This window comes from Eublepharis macularius, chromosome 6 (genome assembly GCF_028583425.1).
Source record: "Eublepharis macularius isolate TG4126 chromosome 6, MPM_Emac_v1.0, whole genome shotgun sequence".
Taxonomy (NCBI): Eukaryota; Metazoa; Chordata; class Lepidosauria; order Squamata; family Eublepharidae; genus Eublepharis; species Eublepharis macularius.
The window spans coordinates 29,273,011-29,289,681 of NC_072795.1; positions in this window are offsets into that span (position 1 = coordinate 29,273,011).

Genomic DNA, 16,671 nt, shown 5'->3' on the forward strand with positions numbered 1-16,671 from the left:
TCTTGAGGTCCCACCTGGAGGTTGGCAACCCTGGGCTAAAATTAGGCACTTTTTATATGGCTTCTGTTGACAAACCTGGTCAAAATCCTCTTTTTGCAGGTACAGCCAATGATCTCTGTCATGTAGATATGATTAGCCACCTATCAGGAGTGTGGCCTCTTTAACCACAAGAGTTATGATACAAAAGGCTGGCTTCCAGCCCAGGAGGTGAAGGCTGACAACCAGAAATTGTGTGAGTCTCATGGGAGATCTTTGAATAATGTTGTTCTGCTTGTTTGTGAGGCTTCATTTTTTTCAAGAAGACAAAGGCTTCACACAGACATACCCCATAACTAACACTGCAATCCTAAACAGACTTACTCCAGTATAGCCCCCCATCCCCCGCTGGCCAGGTAAGTGGGGGAGGGGGAGGGGAGCAGAGGATCCCCCGCCCCAGGCAGGGGAATAGCAAGCCTAAGGCACATGCATATTTCTGTTTTAACATGGAGCACGAAAATGTTTAGAAATCAAGAAAAACTTGTATTGAGGAAAAATAGCCACGTAATAAGGACAAAAATTCTTTATTTGCAAGGCCTGGCTTGGTTCCTAGAAAATATGCCTGGGGAAACCCTCTTAGTTATACATAATTTATCTAGTTTTCCCAAAAAACGTTGTCTATTTAGAGGAGTTTAAATGCAGTTGTCAAGCAAATCAGGTTCTTGGCAACCTGTCTCCAGTTTAATAATCTTTCTTACAGTAGGTGGAACTCCTATTTTAACCCTTAATATGTAGGCAGGAATGATTCTGATATACCTCAAATGGTTTTTAGCGGTTTGTTTTGGGACAACCATTCCTAAAAGACTGTAACAGCTACAGATTTCACATTTATAGAATAACTGAGAGTATAAATATGATATTAAAATTCCCACAGTAGGTGCAATGGAACCTGCATAATCCTGGAATACTTGGAAATGATTGCTAGACTTTTAGCGTTGCTGATTCAAAATGTTTATTGCAACAGGTGCCACCCCCATGCCCCTGGATAGCCCCCATAGTTTCCTCCATAGATAATAATGGAGATCGGAGGTATCTGGGTACAAACAGGCAGGAAAGAGTTGGTTCTGGCTGACAGCAAGAAATGCTGCTGTGATTTCCAAAGTGGGGATTGCCCACCCCCCTTTGCATAGATGCCCCCCCTTCCTGGCAGGCCAAGCTGCAAGGAATCAGCAGAGCTGTGGAACCCCTGTTTTCAGCCCCACCCCCAGGAAACCCAGTGGGTTTTTTTCCCAATAGGTCAAATTGAGTAAACAAGCCTCCCTCTCAGAAAAGTTGCAGAGGAAGGTTTGAGCATGCACAAAGAGAAGGTGCATCATGGGATACCATCTCTCGTCTAGGAGGAATGGGGAAGAAACATGTCACAATCCGAGCACGGGATCGAGTGCAGTTTGGCCGTGGTGTGAGGGTGAACCAGAAAGCAATGGGGAAACTTGTGTAAGTGCATTCACGTGTCATATGCGTGTAAGTCGTCTTGTGTAGTTTGGCTCTTAGTTCTTCCCATCAACACTTAAGATGTTCTTAGAGCAATAGGTACTCAAAGACCTATAACCAGGGTTCCCGCTAACGTGTGCTCATGTGCAACTGCGCATGAATTTTAACCCCCCATCGCACAGCTGAGAATCCCAGCACACAGAGGGGTGCCCTGGGCTTCGCCTTCTTTGTTTCCTGCCCCAACGGCTTGCCTGGTGAAACCTCGGCCCAAGCCTCACCTTGGTGAGATCCCAGCCTGGTGTGCCTGGCGCAGCCCCAGCCCCGCCCTGCCCTGGCTTCCCTTTTTCCTGCCGGAAGGGCCTGGTCTGGGCCCATCCATGGTGCAGAGGAAGAGGGAGCTGGAGGCAGCGGCATGGGACAGACAGCCTCGGGGCCTCCCTACCATGCACCCACGGCTCCAGTAGCCAGCGGCGTCATGGGGCTGGTGGTCTCAGCATGTGAGCGCCCGCACAGCTTCTCACCTTGCCCACCAAGCCGCCTCTCCTTTCCCTCATGGGGAGCTACAGGAGACAGCAGCAAGCCTCGGGGCCTCTGCGCCACGCCCCCACAGCACCAAGCGGTGGCGGCGGCGTGGGGCTGATGGCCTTGGCCTGCGAGTGCCCGCATGGCCTCTTGGCTTGCCCACTGAGCCGCCTCTCCTTCCCCTCATGGGGAGCTAGAGGAGGCGGTGGGGGCAGGCAGGAAGCCGGCCCGTGAGCACCCGCATGGCCTCTCAGTTTGACCACCAAGCTGCCTCTCCTTCCCCTCACGGGGAGCTAGAGGAGGCAGCGACAGGCGGGAAGCCTCAGGGCCTCTACGCCACACACCTGCAGCTGGCGGCGGTGGGGGCTGGCGGCCTCGGCCTGCGAGCACCCGCACGGCCTCTCAGTTTGCCTGCCAAGCCACCACTCCTTCACCTCACGGGGAGCTAGACGAGGCGGCAGCAGGCGGGAAGCCTTGGGGCCTCTACGCCGCGCGCCTGCAGCCGGCGGCAGCGGAGCCTGGCAGTCTCGGCCCGCCAGCGCCCGCACGGCCTCTCGGTTTGCCCACCAAGCCGCCTCTTCTTCCCCTCATGGGGAGCTAGAGGAGGCAGCGGTGGTGGGCGGGCAGCCTTGGGGCCTCTACGCCGTGTGCCCAAAGCTCCAGGAGCCGCCGCCAGTATCATCGTGGGGCTGGTAGCCTCGGCCCATGAGCGCTCACAGGGCCTCTCATCTTGCCTGCCTTTCCTGCCTCCGCTGGCTTGCATGGACACCGTGGTTGCCAACTCCAAGTAGATAAATTCCTGAAGATTTAGGGGCTGGAGAGGGTGGAGGTTGAGGATGTCTTCTTCATATTTTCTTTCCCTGTGTCTCTTTCCTCATTAAAGAAATAAATAAAGAGGGAGTGCCCACTGATGGCACCCAATAACAATGCCTCAGACCATTCAAAAGTCTTTTAATCAAATGGATTCTGGTTTTAGAAAAGGCATGGCCACTATGGTTGCTAGCTCCAGGTACGGAAATTTCTGAAGATTTGGGGGCTGGAGAGGGTGGAGGTTGGGAGTGTTTTTTTCATATATTTTTTCCCAGGGTCTCTTTCCTCATTAAAGAAAGAAAGAAAGAGTGTCCACCAATGGCACCCAGTAACAATGCCTTAGACAATTCAAAATTCTTTTAATCAAATGGATTCTGGTTTTAGAAAAGGCATGCTCAAAACTAGCAAGTTTCTGCTCACCAAGTAGATTTCTGGCTCACAACACTACACCGCTTAGAGGGAACATTGCCTATAACCCATTTTTAATATGAGACAAAACTACCATGTAATCAACATAAGATCAGGTTTTTCTTGTTGTCAGTAGAGGGAGGGGAAAATTGTATTCTTTTAATTCTCCTGTGATATAACAAGCAGGGAACTGCAAGCACTCTCAGGGGGATCTTTTCTATTCTGCTGGTCCGCCTCCCTGTTCTATCTCTGATTTCTTTCCTTCAATCTTCTTTTCAGCCCCTTTATTTTCCAGTATGGCAGTGTGGTGTAGCGGCTAGAGTGACAAATTAGGATCTGGGCAACCCAGTTTGATTCCCCACTCTGCCATGGAATCTGACTGGGTGACCTTGGGCCAGTCAAACTCTCTCAGCTTAACCTATATCACAGAGTTTGTTGTGATGAAAATATGGAGGAGAGGATAATGTAAGCTGCTTTGGGTTCCCATTGGGGGGAGAGGTGGGGTATAAATTAAATTAAACAAATAATAAATCAAAATAAAATCTTCTCATTCCCTGTTTTCTCTCCTCACTTCAGACCTTTTGCTTCATTTTTCTTTCTTTCTTGTCTCCCTCTGTCCTGCCCCTTCAGCTTTGCTCTACCACATCTTCATTCTTGACCAGCCTGCCTGTCTTTCTCCCACTACTTATCCTGAGATTCAAAATGAAGCTACTGCAGCAGTAATTTCAGAAGTTCTTGGCATTTTAAAACTTTGTTTTATTTTATCTCTCCTTTTTCTAAAAACCTAGAGCTTTCCTTTGGTTTGTAGAAACATCCTTATATGTATAGGACCCCATTGTGAGGATTTCTTTATCCTCATTCTCAGGCCACGTTCAGATATAGGCTTATGTAGGATAATTAAGCACTGTAGCATAACGTACCATTATATAACATAATGAAGCACTGTACATAATGGCTTCACTATCTCATACCTTGGGTAACAGGAGTCCTGTTGGATTATAGTTCCATGTTATGAAAATTGCGACTGAAGACTGCAAGTATGGTCACCTATTCAATTTTTATTGGTAAGATACATTAGAAATAAAGGTGTGCAACATTATACAGCAGGATTTGAATCCAGTGGCAATTTTCAGGGTGTAAGCTTTTGAGAATCAGAGCTCCCTTCTTCAACCACAAGTATGAATGGAGATCCCTGAGCATTTATATCCCAGTCAAGGTCGATGGGTTGTCACAAGAGCGGGCATCAGGACGCAAAGGTACAATGCAGCTTGATTAGATGGGAGGGGTGAAGCGTGAAAGATATCAGGATGTAAAGGTATAATGGTATAATGAAGCTTTGCTTGGATCCAACAGAGCATTTCTGTGGATGAAAGGACTTCAACCCGCAGAGCATGACTTTCTTGCCTCTTCCACCTCAGCCTCAAATGCTCCTAGTAAAAATAAGTCTGGTTAAATTGCCATTTCCGTTCCTAATCTAAATTTTTATCCTCTTCCCTCTCTTACAGTGTGAAATGTATATCCTGATTAAAATAGGTAACCAAATAGTCTTTTTCTATCCCCAAGGGAGAAATTAAACAAAAGTAAATATAAAGAGCAACTTTCATCTTTTAGATAGGATACCTGGCTTTTGTTTCTTGTTCCTTTAAAAGCTGTGTGATCATTAAAAATTCAACAGGAGCAGTTTACCAACAGGGATGATGATCGGTTCTGTTTATTATGATGTTTTTAAAGGCACAGAAAAACGCCAGAAACAACAGTAGTGTAATACCCTTTTTACTGGGAACCAAAAGTATAACAAAACAGCAATCAAGCTTTTGAAATTCTTACAGTGTTTTATCGGGCTGGATATTTATCAGGTTGATCCCCCCCTCCAATCTTTTTTGTTGTTTTGTACTGATCATCCCAGCTGATAAAGAGTCTCAAAAGCTTGTTCACTATTATGTGATATTTTGGCTGGTCGTAAATCATGTATCATGTTGAACAGGTTATGGCAGAGCAATTTGAGGTATTTCTGGATGGAATATCTGCCGTTAATCTATTTCAACCTGGCTTCATGCCAGGTTTTGGAATGGACCCTATCTCGACAAGAAGCCTCCATGGAATCAACATGAACACAAGAAGGACCCAAATTTGTGGATTACCAATCAGTAGAATGTGAATGCTATATATAATTTTTAAAATAATTTTTATAATTTATAAAGTGCAAAGTGCTCAAAAGTGAATAATATGCAACACATTATATTACAAATGAGATTCAATAAATATACATTCAATATTAGATGTTCCAGGTAATAAATAAGTTAGCAATAAATATACACTATCATATGAATAATATACTCTATACAATACTCTGGGACCAAAAAGTTCATAAAAGTGCTTGTCTTCCAGCACTCTTAAAGATATACAGATGTCTTTGTGGACAGCTGAGTCCATCACTAATATTGTTCCTGCAGTCAATAAGTCAGTCCAGTAGTAACCTGTTCCATGATTAAAAGTAAGTAAATCAATAACAAATAAGAGTTCATGAATTCCTCTCTCTTAACTTCTCATGTCTCAATTGGTTATAGGTATAATACAACGGATTCTGCAAAATGATCAGCAGTTGCTCGGCTGCCTTACATTTCCAGATTACTAGTATCACCAGGGACAGAAGCCCCTTACCAGAGTGTATATCTCAAAAATTATCCATCCAGCAGGCGGCTAGCTTTTTAATCCTGTTTCATCCACCTTTTTCAAGGGCATCATGGATTCAGATCATACAAACCAATACGATCCAATTTATACTAAACTTCGATGGAAGTTCTGCAGGGCAGGGCATTTTGTCACACTTTTAAAGCCCTTCACAGCCTAGGAGCTGCATACTCTCAAATCAATCTTCCAGTCTTCTCCCATACACCAGTTGCATTCCTCAGACATCCTTCTCCTGGTAGTACTGTCACCCAGGATAGTCTATTTAGAAACAGTTTGGTCACAGGCATTCTCTGTTGCAGGTCCATTCTTCTGGAATGGCCTACTAGAATGGATGTGGCAGGTGCCTTCACTTGCCACTTTCAGAAAGGCATGCAAATCTATTCAATTCCAGAGGGAATTTGGTGGAGGTTGAACAGTTGTTTAACTCTGTGTATAGATTTTTAACTCTCTGTATTAGCTTTTAACAGTGTTTAATTGTATATTAGTTTTAACGTCTTTGATACATACGATGTCTGCTTCCTGTAGATTTTGCTCTTTTGCTTGCCACCTTGAGTTTGCAGAGATAAGCTGCCTATAAATGTTTTAACTGAATAAATAAATTTCTCTCCTACATTTTCTCATCTTCATAAGGGGTCCTGTTCTGATCATGAATCCATTTCTCCCTGTTTACCTGCATCAGTGCAGGTATACCTCCATATTTTTTTCCACTTTGAGCATATTAGTGCTATTGTGTCACAATTCCAGGAATATTAGCCAACAGTAGAAATAGAATTGTGGCAGTCCTATAACAACCTCGCTATGGTAGCCATGGTAGAGGGGTCACTATTATTCTTTGCAAGTTCTTCAACTTCTGCAGAGCTCCAATACAAACTATAGCTTGGTATGGACTGCATGTTCCTGTCTCTGGGAATTAGACTGAGTATCCTGGGCCGATTCCAGACGGCCCTCCCCATGCCGAAATGTTGCGCGTCGTCGCGCAGAAAAAGCGAAATATCGCGTTTTCTCGTGTGAGTTTTGTGCGTCGTCGCACGACGTCACGCGAGAAAACACGATATTTCGCGTTTTCCGCGCGATGACGCGTGACGTTTCGGCATGGGGAGGGCCATCTGGAATCGGCCCTGGTTGTTTACAGACCACTCAGCTCCCCCATAAGCACCGTTTCTGAATTGGCAGAGCTGCTAGCAGACATCATGTTGGAGACCCCATGGTCTGAAGGCAAAAATGAATATAGCCCCAACCCCTCAAAATGGGAGGTTCAGTTAAAATGATTTGCCCACAGAGGCTCATAGTCCCTTCCAGATTCCAAAATACCTTGGGGGATTTTAGATTTCCAGACACATGCTCCACAGAAGCTGCTGTAGAAGCATGGAACACAAAGCTCCTTGAAGCTATTGACACCATCGCTCCTTGTCAACCCTTTTGGCCCTTGGGATGGAAGCCAGAACCATGGTTTACCTCAGAGCTGGCTGACCTGAAGAGGGTCAGAAGAGGTCTAGAAAGATGCTGGCAAAAAACTCACACGGAAGCTGATAGAGCTTGCTACAGAACACACTGGAGGATCTATGAAATGGAAATGAAAGTGGCAAGGAAACTTTATTTCTCGGCAAACATTGCAACGGCTAGTTATTTTATTTATTTATTTATTTTTATTTATTTTCGATTTTTATTCTGCCCTCTCCACATCTACAGCAGGCTCAGGGTGGATCCCAGTTGTTCAGGATATCCAGACACTTTCTAACTCCTAAATCTGAACCTTTACAGCCCCAAGAACAGACAATTAGTTATGAGGCCTTTGCTAGGTTTTTTGCTGATAAAATAGCAAATATACACTCTGATCTAGATGTTAGCTGCAATGCAAACAAGATAGAAGAAATGTTTAATACACCATCTGGCCTACATTTGGACTATTTTGAACCAATTACAATGACAAACCTTAACAGGATCCTGCCATCTATGAAAACCACTATTTGTGTGCTTGATCCTTGCCCATCTTGGCTGTTAAAGTAAAGATCACAAAAGTGAACCACTAAGAGCTGGTGTAAATCAATTGCTAATTCAGGGCACCTTTGCCTGGCCGCTCAAATGGCAATTATCCATCTGCTAATTAAAAAACCATCCCTAGACAAAACTGATGTGGCCAATCTGCCCTTTCTGGGCAAAGTGATTGAGAGAATGGTAGCTGACCAACTCCAGATCTTCTTGGATAACTCTAGCACTCTAGACCCTTTCCAATCTGGATTCAGACCAGGACATGAGACAGAGGCAGCACTAATAGCATTAGTGGATGATCTTCATCTGAATATAGACAAAGGCCATGCCTCCTTATTGCTCTTCCTGGATCTATCTGCAGCCTTTGACACAGTAGACCATGCCATCCTGTTGAGGCATTTAGAAACAGAAGTGGGCATCTGGGGATGAGCCCTGGATTGGTTTAAATCGTTCTCATGGAATGGACTCAAAGGGTTGCTGTCGGAGATCAGCTGTCTCCGGAATGGGAACTATCTTGTGTGGTTCCGCAGAGCACAATCTTATTCACCCTCTAAGTAAAACCTTTAGAAGAACTCATTCACAGCTATGGAGTTGGATGTCATCAATATGCAGATGACATCCAACTCTATATCTCGTTATCCAGGTCCCCACAGGATGCAGTAGAAATCTTAGATCACTGGCTGACAGCTGTGGTGAAATGGTTGAAAAACAACAAATTGAAATTGAAATTGAACCCAGCTCAACTCACCTAAAGCACTAAAATTACTTGCATATAAGGTTAAGAAAAAACGCTCAGCTAATAATGTAAACATATTATACGATCAGAATAAAATGCCTCACTCTAAATCCTCTGATATTGTCAAAATCTTCAATAAATTCTACAGTGAGCTGTACACCTCTAGAGACCCTACTCAACATAAGATCTCTAATTTTTGGAATTCGCTTAAACAAGTTAAAAAATTAGATGACAAACACCGTTCACTATTGGATAGCAAAATAACACAACAAGAAATATTAGATGCAATTAAAAACTAAAAAAACAACAAATCTCCAGGCCCAGATGGTTTTTCCAATGAATTCTATAAAAAAAATTGCTTCCTTGCTATCAACTCCACTCATGGAAGCTTGCAATTCGATAATGGACAATGGACGAATTCCCCCTTCATGGTCTTAAGCAACAATTATAGTTATACCCAAACAAGGGAGGGATGCAACTAACCCAGCCTCATACAGACCCATATCTCTATTAAATCATGATTACAAAATTTTCACTTCGATCCTTACAAAACACATCAATTCTTTTATTTCTGATTATATTCATACTGATCAATCTGGCTTCATTCCTGGTCGCAATATAACTGATAATATTTACAAAACTCAACTTGATTTCCCACTGTAAAGCCAACAATCTAAAAACATCATTTCTTTCCTTAGATATAGAAAAAGCATTCGATTCCTTAGAACCATCTTATCTATGCAGGATATGCCAGTATATGGGATTTGGCAATAAATTCCTCACTACAATCAACTCAATATACTCACAGCCCTCTGCTAACATTAAAGTAAACGGTATTTTTTCAGATGCCATACCTATAAAAAGGGGGACCAGGCAAGGCTGCCCTTTATCCCCAGCTCTATTTGCAATCGCTATTGAACCCTTGAGAATCTTGAGTATTGCTAGACCATCTACACAAAGACTGGGCATTTATTTCACACCAAAGCAAAAAGACAAATCAATACAAATGAGTTCCTAGGAAAAAATGAAACTATAAGAATGAATGAGAAAGAATGAGAAAACAGTGAAGTGATGACAATCACATCAGAAACCAGTGTTGTAAGTGTGTGTGCAATTATGCTTCAGTAATTGAGCAACATTTGACTAGTGTGGAACCAACCACTGTTTCCCCAATCTAACCAAAATCTAATTATATTCAGACCCTGTAGTGTCATCTTTTTTTTTTCTTTTGAAGTAATGGGATTGTAGTAACAAGCAATTTGGATGATTTTTGAGAGCTGAGAGTAAGGAGGAATTTTTTAATTTGATTTCTTAGCTTTAGCAAGAAACAAATTAAGAAAGTCAAATCTGGTATGCAGAGTAGTTTCCCTCACTAGAATAAAACTCCTTGTGTGTAACAAATTCAGTTTTGTATTGAACAATTTGACATTCTCTCAATTTAAATTGCCTATGGAGGTTCACAAAAATAACGAAAACACAGATTTTTAAAAAACATTCAGTATAGATAGATGATTCAAATTTAGAAGGCATCAAATGATAAAACAGACTTGTATACCCTAAAAACATAACTGAACAATCTAAGATACCAGCAGCTTTAAGGAAAGAGGTCTGGGTCCACCCGAGAAACCACTCCGTCTACCTTCTTTGGAACTTACCTCTTTAGGAGCCTGCTTGCTCAGAAATTTGTGGGTCCCCCTGAAAAGCTTCAGCAGTGGCTTTAAATACCAACCATAAAACCAGAATCAAACGAGCAAAAGATGTATTTGTATCAGCTGGTACAAGGAAAATTGCATGCCTCTATATGTGCTGAGACAAATGCCTAAGAAAACAACTTAGCATCTAAAGCTGAGTATAGCAACTTTGGCACTAGGCAAATCACTATAGGGAGGCAATTTTAAAGTCTAAATCCCTCTGCAGAAAATCCCTTGTTTCTGGTCATCACTCAGCCTGCCTCTGAAGAAGGGGAACAAACATCAGGGACTCTGCATCAGATCTTGGTTGATAGGCTATTTTGTGTGGCCAACAGGACAAAGTTTTGAGAGCTGCATGTTACTTGCTTATATTACCTGCAGTGTCAAACTTCTTTCAACAAGGTCAGGTACATCATAATTAAAATATACCTTTAGTTGTAACCAGGGGTCATTTCGTAGAAAAAGAGCTGGAGGAACTCATTAGTGTAACTCATTAGCGTAACTCATTAGCATATGCCACACCCCTTGACATTACCGGAAATGTATCATTAGCATGACTGATTTGCATATGCCACACACCCTGACATCACCTATCCTGGCTGTTTTGGACTCAATCCTGGCCATTTAGAGCCGAAATTGGGCCCCAAATGGTAAAAAAGGGCTGAAAATGGCCAAAAAGGGGCCCAAAATGGTGATGATTGGGCCGCTGCTGAGCGGGAGAGTGATCCACCACCCATCAGAGTCTCGATCCAGGCCGTTTCAGCCCCAATCCAGGCCAAAATGGGCTCAAAATGGCTGAGAGTCAGGTAGGCGGGTCCTGTGCTTTCCCCCTCAAAATGAGCCCTTGTTGTAACTCCGAATACCAGATGAGTAAAAAAGTTAATTAGAAAAGCCTTTATTGCTTTTGGTGGTCCAAAATATATTCTGAGCTCTCTTTTCTCTCTTTATTTTTCTCCACTATCTTTGCACTTTTTGAAGAAAAACTTTAAGTAGCAACAATGGTGATGGTGCACCATCCATTTTTTAAAATTTCTCTGCTGCCACTCCAAGAGGCATAGTGGAGGATTTCCTGCTTCTGCAACCCTAGTTTTTTTAAACTCCCTAATGAGGGGTTTCAAGGCCATCATTTTTGCACTTCTTTCAGGAAAGCTTAAGCAATAACAAGGGTGATGGTGCCACTATCACGACGACTAGTGAAAGCTAAAGGATCCTCAGCTTTCCATGATCCTAGACACACCTTCCGCCCCTCTGGTGACAGCATGGAAGCCATGACAGGAAGAGGGAGGAGTCTGTTTTAGGATCTCACTAGTGGGGGGCTCCAAGTGCACTTAGAAAAGGTTCTGTGTGCTCTTGGAGCCCCCACTACCAAGGTCATAAAATAGATTTTTCTTTCATATTCAACTTATTGGTTGTTGGGGACAGTGATGGGGTGGGGGAGAGAAGGCAAGGGAGAAATTTCGGAGGGTGGGATTGAACCTACCTATATAAAAGAATCTTCTCCACCATTCAGTGACCTCTCCTCACCTTCTAGCTGCTTGTCTCGGCATGCTTGCATAAAGAGGCAGGAGGCCCTTACTTTCTACACACATGCAGTTAACAGTAGATCCTTCCAAAATCCACAAAAAAATGGCAGACCTTCAGGCATTCCTGCTAGTAGGGCTACGTGAGCTGCACCTATATGACGGTTACCTGACAGGAAGAGGCACAAGGTGCTACACTACAAGTGAGCTCTTTTGTGCAGTTAAGTTTGCAAAATGAGTAATTATTTGTGTTTATGTCAAACAATTGACATCTTGCTTGGTTACTCATGTTTTCACTGAGATATCTGTGTTTCCTAATAGCTCCTTAAGCCACACTACTTAACCTATTGTTTCTTGTCAGAAGAACATTGTAAATTATGCCCAGAGTAAATTACTTATTTACAATGATCTTGCACATTTGAAAAGTTTTATTACTTATTTACATTGATCTTGCAAATTTGAAGTCTTCGTCAGATGCATCTGACGAAGAGAGCTGTGGTTCTCGAAAGCTTATACCACAATCAAGTTGGTTAGTCTTAAAGGTGCTACTGGACTCTTTACTATGGTGAGATTTGTGACATTTTTCACTGAATGGCAGATCTCACACCTTCTCATAAAGAGCTTGGAAAGTTCTTTCAATTTCCTCAGTTATTTTGCTGTGTGTGCAGCGTAGAGAATTGCTGCCCAAGAAACACGTACAAAGTCCCCTTGGGCACACTAAACTACTTCTGCAGTTCTGTACAACTGCCCCCCATACACACGCTTCTAAAGCTGAAAAATGGAATTTGTGCTCCAATCCTGGAAGAATTTCCCAATGCAATGAAAGGCCAGAACCCAGAGATTTGAACTGAGCAATAGTTTATGCACACAGTAACACAGACACTCCCAGTGCCTTCCAAAGACTTCAGATCCAAGTTCCAGTGCTGATGAATCTCATACTTTATATGTATATTCTGTACTGGGGCCTCCACACCCTTATTCAGTTCCAAGGTGTTGGCTGCAATGGCTACCCATGGGCATACCGAAGATTGCTGAGATGAGGTCTCTGGCCTTAGCTTACTTGGCAGCCTGGGTGGATTTTATTGTCTTCCTCAAGACCTGCATCCATGTCTGTATGGAAACTATTCTCTGGCTGCCTCCTTTTCTGGAGCTGTCTTATGTGATCTGTTTTGCAGTTGCCCCAGAGGATGGAAGCACTCCAGTCAAGTCTGCCCTGATGACCCCATTGTCTGTGCCAGGATGAAGGCAAAATGCCTGGTTCTGGAAGCATTAATCACCTTCTGCCCTGTCTTATATAAGCTACGAGTGTGTGAGAGGCCCAGTCCCAACATAACATTCTCCTGCAGAATGAGCTGAAAATCTGCTGGTACACAGACAACAGTTTATTTGGATGTGGTTTGGGAGCTGTGTCACGTCCTGTGATGTACACACACGGGGCTGGGGGGGAGGTTTCGTCTCTGCTGGAAAGCTGCCTGTAATAAATCAAACCGCACCAAAAACAAAAAACCCTAACATAGGCTAGCTACCATCTATATAATTCTGACACCAAAACCTGACAGAGTTAAACATGCTTACTCTGATTAATTTCAGTGGGCTCAGTGTGTGCTTCGCTGTCTGTTGGGGTTATAGCCCAAGTGCCAGAAAAATGCTTTTTCTAGAAACCTGTGTTAAGTCACAGTTCACAAACTTGATCAGGCTACTTACAAAGGATTTTTTAAACCTTCCATTGTTACTCTTGGATAAAAAATCTCAACTAGAAATGCATCTCTGGCTGACATTTTCCATTAAGGACACTAGACATCCATTTTTGGTAACAAAACCCTGCATCCTGTGATTGGATGAAGGTTTGATCCTGAATGAGTGTGGGTGAGTAGTCTCTTGGTTACAAAAATTCACGTTAAGGCACTGATGGATTCTATAGTGGTGACTAAGTGATGTTCTTGCACAAAGCCAAGCTGTGTTGCGTTCAAGGATCCTCCAGCTGCAACAGAGCTTAGTAAGGTCAGCCCTCTGATCTCCTCTTGAAGGAAAAGTGGCCCCTGAATTCATTCCACTCCAGCAGCAGAGACAGGGGTTATCAAGCCAACAGGACTGATGGTCCTTGCTGTTGTGTATATATGGTATCTATACTTCCAGTTGCTGGCTATGGTAACCCCTCCCCCATTTTAGCAGCCATTTGTATGCATAGAAGACCTGGGACATCTGGCATTCTGGAAAACTTCGGCCTTTTCTTGAAACAAAATATAATCCTTTTTATGTAAGCCTCACAATGCTTTTCAGTCAGTTTGGTGATTGAACTGCTGGATTCTGAGGTAGAGAAGTCTCCCATCCAATTACTAACCAAGGCCAACCCTACTTAGCTTCTGACAAGATCAGGCTCACCTGGACTATCCAAGTCAGAGCACTAGTTTCTTAACAGTAGAGCAAAATAAAGGTTTACACAGCACAAGAAACAACAGGAACAAATTAATTACAATAAAGAATAATAATTATTTCCTGATTTACAAAGAAGTTTAATCCAAAAACAATCATAAACATTTTTGTACAGATTCACAATATGATCAAAGTGTCCGTAATCAATAAAAAGGCACACACACCATAACACTTGGATGACTTTGCAATGTATGAATCTTGTTTACCTAATAGAAACAGAGGGGGGGGAGGTATTAGCAGCCCAGCAGTAGCCAGGGGGCCGCTTCGAGGCAGGAGGGCTACTTGGGAGCAAGAAAGGGAAGGAAAGGGCAGGAAAGAGTGGAAGGAGGAGCGGCTGCATGCAGAGAGGCAGGGCGGGATTAAGAATTAGGCCCCAGGTGTGGCTGCCTAAGGCAGCTAGAGTAGCCACCCAATTGCTGGGCATGAGACTGGAGAGTGAAGGCTGGAATTGGTGAAGGGATAAATGGACAGTCATCTAACAATCTGGAGAGGAGTGTATATTGGTCGAATCCACATTCACCCATTACCCGCATGTTTATCGGATATCTTCCGTTTGCCTCCAATCCGCGATTTTTTCCTCTTCGTTCACATTCCTGCTTCCAATCCGTCTTTCTTGCGCGTCCCTCCGGTCACACGGCCACTCGAAAATTGCTTTTTTGGGCGGGACCTTTTTTCCCCGCCCATTTTTTAAAAAAATTTTGAGCGCACTTTTCCGTTATTTCGATCTTGCCTTATAAAGAAACATCATTGAAGATAATGATGCCTCTCTTTCCCCCACTGACAGCACTGATGGCTCTCTTCCATTTCTTTTTTGGAAATTTGGAAGAATGTGGGAAGCTTTCGTGGGCATTTCCTATGCAGGACAGTTCAGTGCCTGAATTTTACTGAAGTTTCACTTCCTTGGAGTGTCATTATTTTGATATTTCATAATTTCGATATTACAGTAATATAAAATTAAAAAAATAAAAAACAGTTAAAAAGGAAGTTTCGCAAGTCCGTTCTGAGGATGGATTCACCCCAAAGTGATTTTTCAAACTACCAGATTTGATTCAGAAACAGCATAATCAATAAATCCAATGCTATGAAGTCAAAAACAGTCTTTTGCAGACTACGGAGCACTTGCAAGTTGAATCAGCCAATAGGAACTCTCGGAACAGCCGGAGAGACAGGAAGGGGGCTGGTTTTTAAAAAAAACGCGTAAATTGCACATTGGCCCATTCACGGCCAACGTGAAACTCCCGTTGAAAACCTGTGACCACATATTCGGGAGAAATGTGAATGAAATGCGTCTGTTTAATGAGGTAATGTGACCGGCACTCGGGATTGCGTGGGGAATGTGGGGAACATGCGACTTAGAATGAGTAATGTGGATTCGACCATTGTCTAACCAAGAGCACCCAGAGGTCAGAGCTAGTCCAAGAGAAGAGGGACTCGGGTGCTGCTAATCCGCCCCCTCTCTTTCTGAGACTTCTGACACCCTGACCAGCCAGCAGAGGTCACCATAGCCACAGATGACTAGGCTGATAGGGGTCCAGACAAGGGGGATCCCCACACTGATACACCTATCATTACAACTTAACTGCGCTATAGCGCTAATATACATTTTTTTAAAAACCCTGGAACTGCGTGGCAAAATAAAAAGGCAGTGCTGTTGGAAGCACTGTGGATATTTTAAATACTACTACACAATGAATGGGAAGTGCATTGAAAACATGAGAATGAGGGGAACAGTTTTTTTAAAAAAAATGGCTCAACCTCACATTGCAAACAAAATGCAAGTGGCTTTGTATGAAAAGGTTTTTAAAAACCAGGTGTGTCTGCAAACAATGGCACCAAAAATCTGCTAGCAACCAGCAGATTTACAAAGGTTGTGTGAAAAGGGCCTTACTGCAGTTATCTCTCCAAAATCATGCAGAGTTACTCCATTGAAATAAGTGGGCGGAGAGGAGACTGGAGTAACTTTGCATAGGATTGCATGGTTGGTTATTTTTATCTTTTATCTTTAGCTTTATGTGGACGGGTGTACAGTGGGGAATCATTTGAGGTTATTAGGAGTAAGGAGTAAGGTTGTCAGGTCCTCCCCTTACCTTTCCAGCAGGAAGAGGAGGGTCCCAGCACTTACCCTCCTGTTGGTCCTGGCACACTATTCACGAATGCATAGCCACACACCAGCGCGATGATATCACTTCTGGGAAGTGATGTCATCACACGAGGCTGGGGGCACATGTGCACTTTGCAGCGGGCCAATTTGGGCCCAAATGGGCCTGATTCAGCCCATTTGGGGTCCAAATCAGCCCACTGCAAAGCACAGGAGCAGTCCTGGGGCAGTGCAATGATGTCAGTGATGTTGTCGTGCCAGCCCCAGGAGTGTGCCTGGCCGGCCTGTTCCCTGCCTTTCCCCCTC